Raw genomic sequence first — 12,438 nt, 5'->3', positions numbered from 1 at the left:
GGGCAGGTGGGGACCTGTGTGTGTGTCCACTCATGCCAGAGTGATGAGTCCACCACAGAAGAATGGTCTAGCTGAAGGACAGAGGGGTCATAACTGAATGGCCACAACAACGACTCAATGGATCAAGAACGTAAAGGAAGGTTTGCCTGCCTGTAGCCGTTACTGCTCTCTCTCTCTCTCTCTCTCCAATGACTACAACACAACAACCAATATCTACCTCAGCACGTATGAACTGAACTGAACTTTATACTGACGTATGACAATTCATTATCCCCTAGACATCGATAGAGCTTGTTTATTATTATTCCCACACTTTTAGGTTTATTATTGCTAATGTGTATTACCTATATATTTGCACTATTGTTATTGATTTTTCTTATTTTACTAATAAGCACTTTTGAATATAGTACCACCAGACTCCAACGGATTCTTCTTTCTCTGCTTCTCGGACACCCAGCTACGGGGTATGTAACACATTGTCAAACTGCCCAGAAAAGAAGAATTTTTTGAATAAAACAAGAGTCAGCTTTGTACCTTGCTATTCATAGGTACTGTCCTCATTCCTCTGCCTTCAGCTATAGTTGAGCCTTCGTTTAAATTGTGCCCTTAGTAATTTAGCCAGTGGCTCAGTTTTCATCCCAGGAGCAGGGATGGCATGCTGTTCCCTTGGGACAGTATGGTGTAAATTAGTGCTTTATGATTGTTTGGACTGATGTGTTTTAACACCTCTTTTACTTCACCAGGAGTCATCTATCAATTTGACAATCATACACTGGCCATCTCTCTTCTCAGGCCTGATCCAGGATATGGTCAACAATGCTGCTCCGCTCCAGCAGGTTGCTTGATGTTGCCCAACCTGCAGGATGCTTCCAGCTTTTACCTTAGGCTTCCAAAGTCAATGGTGTTCTACGTAAAATTCCTGTTTCCAATTCAACCCAGCTCTTGCCTAGGGAAAAAGGAGGATCAGACAGTGAGATTGAGCACCACATTGAGCCCCAGTGAGAGAGGCCACCACGGCACAAATACGAGAGATTCGGCAGAGCAACAACACAGAATTTTCTGTATGAGGTTATGAGGAACGGGAATTAGAAACGCGATAACTACCACCAGGGGGAGCCAGCTGGACCGCGCGCGGGCGCAGGCGGCAGGGACTGCTCGGGAGCTCGCACGTTGTGGGCGCGGACGGCGACTCGGGAGCCCGCACGTTGTGGGCGCGATCGGCGGCTCGGGAGCCCGCACGTTGTGGCGCGCACGGTGGCGGCAGGTAGGCAAGAGCTGGGTTTATCCCGCAGTGGCGGTGCATTCCGCGGGGAAGAGACCTCTGGCCCCGCGTCTCTTCGTACATGGGGCTGAGAGCTGCTCCCGGAGAGTGGGCGCCTTTCCGCGGCAAGTGGGTGGAAGGAGAGAGGGAGGGCAGGCGGGCCTGTAGGCCGTTCCCACTAATCCCCGGCTTTGAGCTCGGCTACGCCTCCAGCAAATGGCTCTCTCTCGAGGGTCGATGGGCAGATGTGTCCGCACTTGTCGTGGAGCTAGCACTGAGGTGAAACCAATGTAAGACAATAACAAAGTAATTAAACCCAGATATGAAACAGAAAATACTGTAAGGACTCGGTCAGTATCGGAGGAAGGAGGAACCAATTAAGTAGTTCTAGTTAGGGAGCATTCCTCACAACCAGTCTGAGAAAAGGTAGCTGACCCGAAACCTTTAATGTTTTTTTTCCTTCCAAAAGAACATCTTGATTGGCTGAGTTTCTGGAACTGGAATTGTTTTTATTATTGTCACGTGTACTGAGATTCAGTGAGAATCTTGCATACTGTTCATAAGGATGAAGTCATTACACAGGGTATTGTGGTCGTACAGTAACATATTGGAGATTAAAGAACAAGAGAAATCGGTAATCATATCATGAGGTTGGAGGGTATCTAGGCAGAATATAAGGTGTTGCCCCTCCACCCTGAGGGTGGCCTTATCTTGGAAATGACATGTTGGAATTGGAATTAAAATGTTTGGCCGTTGGGGAGTCTCGCTTATGGTGGTGGTTGTGACGAAGCAGTCCCCCAATTTACAAACGGGTCTCACCGATGTACTGGAGGCCTCATCGGGCGCAATATACAACCCCAGCAAGTGAAGTGTTGCCTCACCTGGAAGGACTGTTTGGGGCCCTGAATGCAGGTGAGGGAGGAGGTCTAGGGACAGGTGTAGCATTTATGTGCCACTTAGTGATGTGTGTGGAGGGAGATTAGCAGGGAGGGATGAATGGACAAGGGAATTGCAGAGGGTGCAATCCCTGTGGGGAACAGTGAGTGGGGAGGTAAAGATATGTTTAGTGGTAGGATCCCTTTGGAGGTGGTGGGAGTTGCAGAGGATAATGCTTTGGATGTGGAGGCTCAAGCACCAGGCACAAAATGCTGGAGGAACTCAGCAGGCCAGGCAGCATCTTTGGAAAAGAATACAGTCGACGTCTCAGCCCAAAATGTCGTCTGTACTCTTTGAGGAGGAGTAGCAGTTCTGCTAGATGGATTGGCTGGTTCTTTTGTTCAGGGCTCTGAGGTCTTCCTGATGGGGGGATAGCAGTGTACAGGGGCTGAATGTTCATGGTGAAGATGAGTTGGTCGGGCCAGGGAACCAAAGAGGTCAAGGGCATGGGAAGTTTTGTGGATGTAGGTGGGAAGGGACTGAACCAAGGGGGTAGAGTGGAATTGAGATATGAGGAAACAAGTTCAGTGGAGTAGGAGCAGGAAGAGACAGTAGGCCACCTGGACAGTCCAGTTTGTGGACCTTGGGTAGGAGGTAGAAGTGAGCAGTGTGGCGTTGCAGAACAATGAGTTTGGTGGCAGTGGTGGGGGTTCTGCAGAGTAGATGAGGCCAGTGATGATATTGGAGACAGTACTCTGATGGTGTGGAGTGGGGTCCTCCTTGAACAACAGCACCCCCTTTGTGGGTTTGGTGGTAAGCTTTGGATTGGTGCACAGACAGTGTAGTTCGGAAGTGGTCATGTTGGAAGAGGAGAGGAGAGTGTCGAAATTGAGGTGGTTGACGTTGGCAGTTATGAGGAGAATAAATAGGGTAATTCAAGCAGGTTTTTTCCACTGAGGTCACAGGTTAAGGGTGGAATATGAAATGTTTAAAGGGAACATGAGGGGAAACTTTTTCTTCCCCACCCTTCCTCTATTCCCCACTCTGACCTTTCAGTTCTTCTTACCTACCTATTCCTTTCCCCCGGCCCCCCTCCTCCTTCCTTTTCTCCTACTGTCCACTCTCCTCTTCTGTCAAATTCTTTCTTCTCCAGCTTTTGACCTTTCCCAACCACCTGGCTTCAGCTATCACCTTCCAGCTAGCCTCCTTCCCCTCCACCACCTTTTTATTTGGACATCTTCCCCTTCCTTCTCAGTTCTGAAGAAGGGTCTCAGCCTGAAACATACTCTGTTTATTCTTTTCCATAGATGCTGCCTGACCTGCTGAGTCCCTCCAGCATTCTGTGTGTGTCTAATGTAGGCTTTATTGTCCAGATGCTTCAGAGATGGGTGTAGGTTAAGGGAGTTGGTGTTTGCTATAGACCTGTTTCAGCAGTAGGGCAGTTGCATTGGGTTGAGGTTATCGGGGAGGCTGAAGTTAATGCACACAGCCTCTTGAAACATTTCATGATGGTAGATGTCAAAACCACTGTGCAATAATCTTTGAGGGGCATTACCTTGCTTTTTCCTTAGTATTGGATGATGGTGGTCTTAAAGCAGGTAGGACCCTCAGATTGAACTAGGGAGAGGCTAAAATGTCTGCAAATCACCCACAAGCTGTTTTGTACAGGATCTAAGGAAAAGTACACAAAATGCTGGAGGAACTCAGTAAGCCGTACAACATCTATGGAAGAGAGAACAGCAGTTGATGTTTTGGGCCAAGACCCTTCATCAGGACTGCTTGCAAGGAGGGAGATCAGTGGGGAGGGATGAGTGGACACGGGAGTGATCCCTGTAGAAAGTGGGGTGGGGATAAGGAAAAGATATACTTGGTGGTGGGATCCAGTTGGAGGTGGTGGAAGGTAAGGAGAATAATGTGCTGATGTGGAGGCTAGTGGATGGTAGATGAGGACAGAAGAAATCCATGGTGTCTCAGAAGGAGGATGGGGTGAGGTCAGATGTGCACGAAATGGAAGAGATGCAGCTGAGGCCATTTTTGATGGTGGAGGAAGGAAAGCCCCTTTCTTTGAAAGGGGACATCTCATTAGTTCTGGAATGAAAAGCCTCATTCAGAGAGTAGATCTGGTGGAGGAACTGAGGGAAAGGGATGGTATTTTTACAAGTGACGGGGTGGGAGGCTATATAGTCCAAGTAATTAAGAGTATCAGTGTGTTTATAAAAGGTATCAGTAGATGACTGTCTTCAGAGATAGAGACAGAGATCGAGAAAGGGGAGGAAGGTGTCGGAAATGGACCAAGTAAATTTGAGGACAGGGTAGAAGTTGGATGCAAAATTGATGAAGTTGACAAGCTCAGCAGGTAGGATCCTCAGGTTGAAGCAGGGTGAGGTTAAAAATGTCTGCAAGTGAGAGGGTGGGAAGAGGTATAGTCCAGGTAATTGTGAGTATCAGTGGGCTTATAGAAGGTTTCAGTATATAGACTGCCTCCAGAGAAAGAAGAAGAATAGCCCTTAACTTGGCAGTGGAGTTATCAGGGCACCGTCATGACAGTGTTTCCCTAGCAAGCTATTTTTATTTTTACGAGGCCGAGTTGCTAGCTCGAAGCTCAACCCAACTTGGTTTTGAACTCGGGAACCTTCGCTCCGGAGTCCGGTGCTGATGTTATTGCACCACCAAGTGGGTCCAGAGATAGAGAAGTAGCACAAATGCAGTCATTGATGTAGTGTAGGAAGAGCTGTTTCATCAGAGCAAGGCTACATGAGTTTTTGGACTGGATCCTCTCTTTCAGTTTCTGTTTGTGTACAGGGAGAAAGATCACAACCTGGTGGTCTGATTAACCAATGTATGGTGATGACTCAGTAGGTATCTTGGGTTGTTTCTTTCATAATTTTCTGTTTTAAATTCAATAAGTGAATTATGAAACATTCAATGTTTGGGGTGGCAGCTACTGCTCATATCTGACCATGTAGGGGATAGAGCTTTAAAGTTGTAGAACTGCATTTTTTTTCAAATGGCATGGTACTATATCTTGTATCTGTAGAAACCATCAGAATTTGGCTTAATACCACTGGCATATGTCCTGAAATTTGTTGTTATGTAGTAGCAGTACAGTGTAATACGTAAAAGTACTATAAATTTCAATAAGAAATATAAAAATTAATTAATTAGAAACGTAGAAAACCTACAGCGCAATACAGGCCCTTTGGCCCACAAAGTTGTGGTGAACATGTCCCTACCTCAGAAATTACTAGGCTTACCTATAGTCCTCTATTTTACTAAGCTCCATGTACCTATCTAAAAGTCTCTTAAAAGACCCTATCATATCCGCCTCCACCACCGTTGCTGGGAGCCCATTCCACGCATTCACCACTCTGTGTTAAAAAAAAACTTACCCCTGACATCTCCCCTGTACCTACTCCCCAGCACTTTAAATCTGTGTCCTCTTGTGGCAACTATTTCAGCCCTGGGAAAAAGCCTCTGACTATCCACACGATCAATGCCTCTCATCAACTTGTACACCTCTATCACCTCTCATCCTCCGTCGCTCCAAGGAGAAAAGGCTGAGTTCACTCAACCTATTCTCATAAGGCGTGCTCCCCAATCCAGGAAACATCCTTGTAAATCTCCTCTGCATCCTTTCTGTGGCTTCCACATCCTTCCTGTAGTGAGGCGACCAGATCTGAGCACAGTACTCCAAGTGGGGTCTGACCAGGGTCCTACATAGCCACAACATTACCTCTTGGCACCTAAATTCAATTCCACGATTGATGAAGGCCAATACGCCATACGCCTTCTTAACCACAGACTCAACCAGCACAGCAGCTTTGAGTGTGCTATGGATTCAGACCCCAAGATCCCTCTGATCCTCCACACTGCCAAGAGTCTTACCATTAATACTATATTCCGCCATCATAATGGACCACTTCACACTTCACTGGATTGAACTCCATCTGTCACTTCTCAGCCTCGTTTTGCATCCTGTCAATGTCCTGCTGTAACCTCTGAGAGCCCTCCACACTATCCACAACACCTCCAACCTCTGTGTCATCAGAAAACTTACTAACCCATCCCTCCACTTCCTCATCCAGGACATTTATAAAAATCACAAAGAGTAAGGGTCCCAGAACAGATCCCTGAGGCACTCCACTGGTGACTGACCTCCATGCAGAATATGACCTGTCTACAACCACTCTTTGCCTTCTGTGGGCAAGCCAGTTCTGGATCCACAAAGCAATGTCCCCTTGGATCCCATGACCCCTTACCTTGTCAATAAGCCTTGCATGGGATACCTTATCAAATGCCTTGCTGAAATCCATATACACTACATCTACTGCTCTTCCTTCATCAATGTGTTTGGTCACATCCTCAAAAAAGTCAATCAGGCTCATAAGGCATGACTTGCCCTTGACAAAGCCATGCTGACTACTCCTAAACATATTATACCTCTCCAAATGTTCATAAATCCTGCCTCTCAGGATCTTCTCCATCAACTTACCAACCACCGTGCTAAGACTCACTGGTCTATAACTTCCTGGGCTATCTCTAACCCCTTTCTTGAATAAAGGAACATCGGCAACCCTCCAATCCTCTGGAACCTCTCCTGTCCCCATTGATGATGTACAGATCATCGCCAGAGGCTCAGCAATCTCCTCCTTTGCCTCCCACAGTAGCCTGGGGTACATTTTGTTCAGTCCCGGCAACTTACCCAATTTGATGCTTTCCAAAAGCTCCAGCACATCCTCTTTCTTAATATCTACATGCTCAAGCTTCTCAGTCTGCTGCAAGTCATCACTACAATCACCAAGATCCTTTTCCATAGTGAATACTGAAGTAAAGTATTCATTAAGTACCTCCGCTGTTTCCTCTGATTCCATACTCAGTTTCCCACTGTCACACTTGATAGGTCCTATTTGTTCACGTCTTGCTCTTCACATACTTGTAGAATGCCTTGGGGTTTTCCTTAATTCTGCCCGCCAAGGCCTTCTCATGGCCCCTTCTGGCTCTCCTAATTTCCTTCTGAAGCTCCTTCCCAGTAGCCTTACAATCTCCAAGATCTCGAACATTACCCAGCTCTCTGAACCTTTTGTAAGCTTTTCTTCTTGACTAGATTTATTACAGCCTTTGTACACCACGGTTCCTGTACCCTACCAGAACTTCTGTGTCTCATTGGAACGTACCTACACAGAACCCTACACAAATATCCTCTGAATATTTGCCACATTTCTTCCGTACTTTTCCCTGACAACATCTGTTTCCAATTTAAGCCTCCTATTTCCTGCCTGATAGCCTTATAATTCTCCTTACTCCAATTAAACGCTTTTCTAACTTGTCTCTTCCTATCTCTCCAATGCTATTGTAAAGGAGCTAGAATTGTGATCAATATCTCCAAAATGCTCTCCCACTGAGAGATCTGACACTTGACCAGGTTCGTTTACCAATACCAAATCAAGTACAGCCTCTCCTCTTGTAGACTTATCTACAAACTGTGTCAAGAAACCTTTCTGAACACACCTAACAAACTCCACCCCATTGAAACCCCTTGCTCTAGGGCAGGGGTGTCAAACTCATTTTAGGTCACGGGCCGGATTGAGAAAAATGCGACTTCATGCTGGCCGGATCAGTTGTGCGCGCGCGTGCTCCCACAGCTTTCGTTGCCTTCATTTTTTCAACCTGCTCTCATGTGTCTCAGTCTCTGCTATATCTAAAATTGTTTCACTTTATGAATTTTGTTTTTTATGAAGCAGATTACCTAGCAAGCATTATTTTTATGATTGGTATTAACTTACAGACGTAGATTACAAGAAAGTAGGCAACGAGAAAGAAACGATGCTATTTCGGCTAAGATTGTTTTGGGAGCCATACCTTTTCCATTAATAAACCGTTCGAAATCAAGCATTAGCAAAAACAAATGTAGACCTAACAGGGGTGTCAAACTCAAATACACAGTGGGCCAAAATTTAAAAATCGGTACAAGTCGAGGGCAAAACTTATTGAAATGAATTTATTGCACATATTAACCTGGAACTAACAAAGCTTAGGTTATTGCCTACAACAACATTGAACATTAAATAAATAAAAAATCAGTTGCATTTATTTTTTATGGCTTTATCTGCAGCTTTTCTGGAGTAATTTCTAATGAAAACATTTTTCCACAGGCCAACACTGTGTGATTCACACTAGTCTAAGCCAGATACTTGGCATCTCATCTTGGATGCAAGTTCATCAATGTTTGGAGTCAGGCTCTGAGCTGAGGAAATCCTCAGAATTGAGTGAAGGTGTTCATCAGAAAGACGACTCCTGTGTGATGTTTTGTTTATCTTCATCAAAGAGAACAGTTGTTCACACAGATATGTGCTGCCAAACATAGAGAGCATTTGAGCAGCTTGGGTATGCAGCTGGGGCATTGTGTCGGGAATGAAACGTAGAAACTGTGCAGCGCCCACCGAGTCATACTTTGCCTTGGGTGTGTCACTACCTGCAAATGGATTACTGAGCAGTTCAAACCTGCTTTTTTGGGCTTCAAAGTCGGCAAATCGCCGTGTGAAGTCGGCATCAAGTATGCTAAGTTTTTCAGCAAACTTTGCACGTGGGAACACTGCGGTAGAAACCTGCTCTTTCATAGTTTGGCAACACGGAAAATGGCTCAAGTTTTCTTGCTGCATCTGCGTCTCCCACAGGCGCAGCTTGGTTTTAAAAGCCCTCACTGCAGCGTACATGTCTGTGATCACACGACCCCGCCCCTGAAGCTGCAGGTTGAGCGCATTGAGATGGCTCGTGATGTCACACAGAAACGCCATTTCACAAAGCAACTTTTTATCCCGGAGCTCTGTTGTGTCTTTCCCTTTGCTTTCCATGAACTGACAGATCTCCTCACGCAACTCGAAACATCTTTTCAGCACTTTTCCTTGGCTTAACCATCGCACCTCTGTGTGATAGGGCAAATCATTATATTCTGAACCCAACTCCTCCAGAAACGACTTAAACTCACAGTGATTTAAACCTTTGGCTCTTATGAAGTTAACTGCTCGTGTTATGGTGCTCATTATATGTTCCATTTTCAAGGCTTTGCCACACAACAATTCCTGGTGTATGATGCAGTGATAAGGTGTCAGCTCACCTGCGCCGTTTTCCTCCCGCATCTTCTCCCGGATCCTGCCCACCGATCCACTCTTTTGACCACACATCGCGGGCTTCTGTTTCTTGTCCAGATGCTTGTATTTGTCGTGGTGTTTCATTTCATAGTGTCGTCTTATGTTATATTCTTTAATTACAGCTACACCGTCTCCGCACACAAGACAAACAGGTTTGCCCTTTATATCTGCGAACATATACTCTGCCTCCCACCTGCCTTGAAAACCCCTGTTTTCAAAGTCCACCTTTCGTTCAGCCATTTTTGGGGTGAGTGATAGCTGAAAGTTGACCACACGTGGCTAGCGCCATAAGGATGCTGATGAGAGAGTAAGGAAAGCGCAAGCAATGCACTGGCAGTGCATTGTGGGATTTGTAGTATTAGTGGTGCATGCAATATACCGGTGGGCCAGCTCTAATAGAAAAAAAATTTATTCATTAATGATATTCAGGAAATAAACCAGAGAAACCGAATAAACACTAAAAACCCTGAAAACCTGGTACCTGAATAAACTCAGCATTAGCCATATCATACGCCATAGGCGCTTCGATTACTGGGGCCAGCTTTAATAGTAATTAGATATTATCCCGCAGGCCAAAGATAATTCCACCGCGGGCCGGATTTGGCCCGCGGGCCTTGAGTTTGACATATATGCTCTAGGGAGATGCCAATCAATACTTGGGAAATTAAAATCTCCCGTCACGACAACTCTGTTAATACAGCTTTCCAGGATCTGTTTCCCTATCTGCTCCTCGGTATCCTTGTTACTATTGGGCAGCCTATAAAAAACACGGAGTAGAGTTATTGACCCGTTCCTGTTCCTAACTTCTACCCACAGACAATCCTTCTGTGTCTTCCTCCTTTTCTACAGCCGTGACACTATCTCTGATCAACAGTGCCACGCCCCAACCTCTTTTGCCTCCCTCCCTGTCCTTTCTGAAACATCTAAAACCCGGTACTTGAAGTAACCAATCCTGTCCCTGAGCCATCCAAGTCTCTGTAATGGCCACCGTATAATATCTCATAACATCATATTAGTGCAAAAATAGGTTGTGTTCATGGGTTCACTGTCCATTCAGAAATCTGATGGTGGAAGGAAAGTAACTATACCCAGACTTTGAGTGTGTGCCTTCAGACTCCTTTACCTCCTCCTTCATGGTTGAGTACCCTTATCCGAAATGCTTGGGGCTGAAAGTGTTTCAGATTTTGGATTTGTTTGAATTTTGGAATATATAATGACCTAGCTCGCCATCAGTTCCAACTGTGAATTTGTGTGTTACAGATAGGCAGTCTTACACTTGTTATTGCTTACCCTTAATTAATAATGAAACCTAGTGTGCTCCGGGTAAGAAAAGCAGCATCGGGAGAATACCTGAATTGAACAACAACAGCCTTTCAGTCTCCATCTGTGTTTTGATAAAAAGTGTACAGTACACTGTATTTGTTTTTTTAAAACTTTTTTTAGGTTTTATGTAAGGTATAAAAACAATCAGCATTGTAGACTTGGTCTGGTCTTAGATTTTCATCAGCGATGATCTTGGCAAACTCAATGAATTTCTCTGCTGCTTCATGGCCAGCAGATGCTTTATCTTTAATTTTTTTAATCTTTAAAAACTTAATGCCGTGACTTTTCTTAAATTTCTGCAACCAGCCTTTTGAATTTTCACAATTACCTTCAGTTTGTTGTGATAGATCTATACTTGTTTCATGATCAGCGTACCATTAACCTGCATATGTTCACTCCAGTGCTGAAGGATCCACTCATTATTGAGATATTCATTTTTCACTTTATGTGTGTTTTTATGTTTTTCATTAATTTTTGTTTATTACATATGCAATGTCACTTCTCAGAATTGTCTGTGATGTACAGAGACCTGTACATCGCCTGGGGGACTTACCAGCATCATGTGGAATTTTCCATTTGTGACGTCATGTCAGCACTCAAAAAAATTTTGGATTTGGGTATTTTGGAGCTTGTACTAAGAAGGGAACCTGTCCTGGATGATGGGGGTTCTTAATGATCAATCATGTGGCCCATATTGTGAATATCACTCTGTTGATGGATGCAGCATGTTTTGTTGTTTCTCAAGGAAATTAATCCTCATTTTCTAAGGACTGATCAATTTTCTTCATTGACTTCAAGAGGATAGAATTTTTGCAGTTAAGCAGGTCAGGCAGCATTTATGGAAATGAATAAATCAGTCGACATTTCTGCCTGAGACTCTTCGTCAAGTCCCCAGAGATGCTGCCTCACCTGTTGAGTTTCTCCAGCGTTTTGTGAGTGTTTGTTGCATTCTGGATTTCCAGCGTCTGCTGAATTTCTTGTGTTTAGGAATTTTGCAGTTGTACATTGACAGTAAATACCATGTTTTGCACAAATATTCCTCTTAGTCATAGTGGTATAATTATAATTTTCTTTTTCTAGTAAGACACCAAGAGAAATGCAGCCCAATCTGTACCTCCTTTTCTTATGGATAGAACCAGTCATCTAAATCACTTAACTTGCTTAAGTCCATCACCCTTACTGGGGTCAACAGCAGCTTGCCAGTGTCCTCTGTCTTGGGCCTCTCTTTCAAGGTTAGCCCATCTTCCTCTCCCAGGATTGAGGTCTTAGGAGCTTCTGTTAGGGGTAGCTCTATAGCTCTGGGTTATTACTGTATAGTGTTGCTAGCCCTGTGCCCAACCTTGCTCCTTTCACAGCTGGGCTTGGGCTGCCCATTGCAGAGTTAGTCCTCTAAATTATTTTTATAACATGACAAGCAGAAATGCTCCCTGTCGTTAAAACCAAATTTCTATTCTGCTTTTCTCCTCTGTGCTTCTAATGTCTGGTTTATTTTTCTGGTTTCATTAACCTTCATTATTGCAGTGCTTTCAAAATTTGTAGTACAAGATCTTTGTCCTTTACCTCATTTAAACAATAATTTTTCTAGTAATATGCAGCTTAATTCATTTATCCAGTATTTTATTTATTTAACACAATTAGGTATTTTTAATGTCATAACCATCTAATTTGTCTCTTTGACAAAGTATTTGTTTAAGCCATACTCCTTCTGACTGTGATTGTATGCTGCCTGCCCCTTGGTGACCCTATAGAGAGTCAAACAGCATAGAAACAGGCCTAATCAGTCTATGCCAGGGGGTTCCCAACTGACTTCTTGCTTAATGCTATTGGTCC

The 12,438-nt window shown here is 44.4% G+C and overlaps 1 protein-coding gene across 9 annotated transcripts in view; it reads left to right on the top strand.

Annotated features, from left to right (window-relative positions):
- The first annotated feature begins 1,148 nt into the window (after positions 1–1,148).
- The window catches only part of fam120b (family with sequence similarity 120 member B), a 199,709-nt gene continuing 188,419 nt past the window's right edge, over positions 1,149–12,438 (top strand). For 4 of the 9 annotated variants that reach the window (XR_009515199.1, XR_009515201.1, XR_009515200.1 and 1 more), the window contains exon 1: positions 1,276–1,551. The gene's annotated coding sequence lies outside the window, so the exon portion shown is untranslated. The other 5 variants (XM_059986521.1, XM_059986523.1, XM_059986517.1 and 2 more) reach the window with 3 other exon arrangements.

This window comes from Hypanus sabinus, chromosome 12 (assembly GCF_030144855.1).
Source record: "Hypanus sabinus isolate sHypSab1 chromosome 12, sHypSab1.hap1, whole genome shotgun sequence".
NCBI lineage: Eukaryota > Metazoa > Chordata > Chondrichthyes > Myliobatiformes > Dasyatidae > Hypanus > Hypanus sabinus.
The sequence above is the reverse complement of the archived record's forward strand: the minus strand, read 5'-3'. Positions and strand labels throughout refer to the sequence as shown.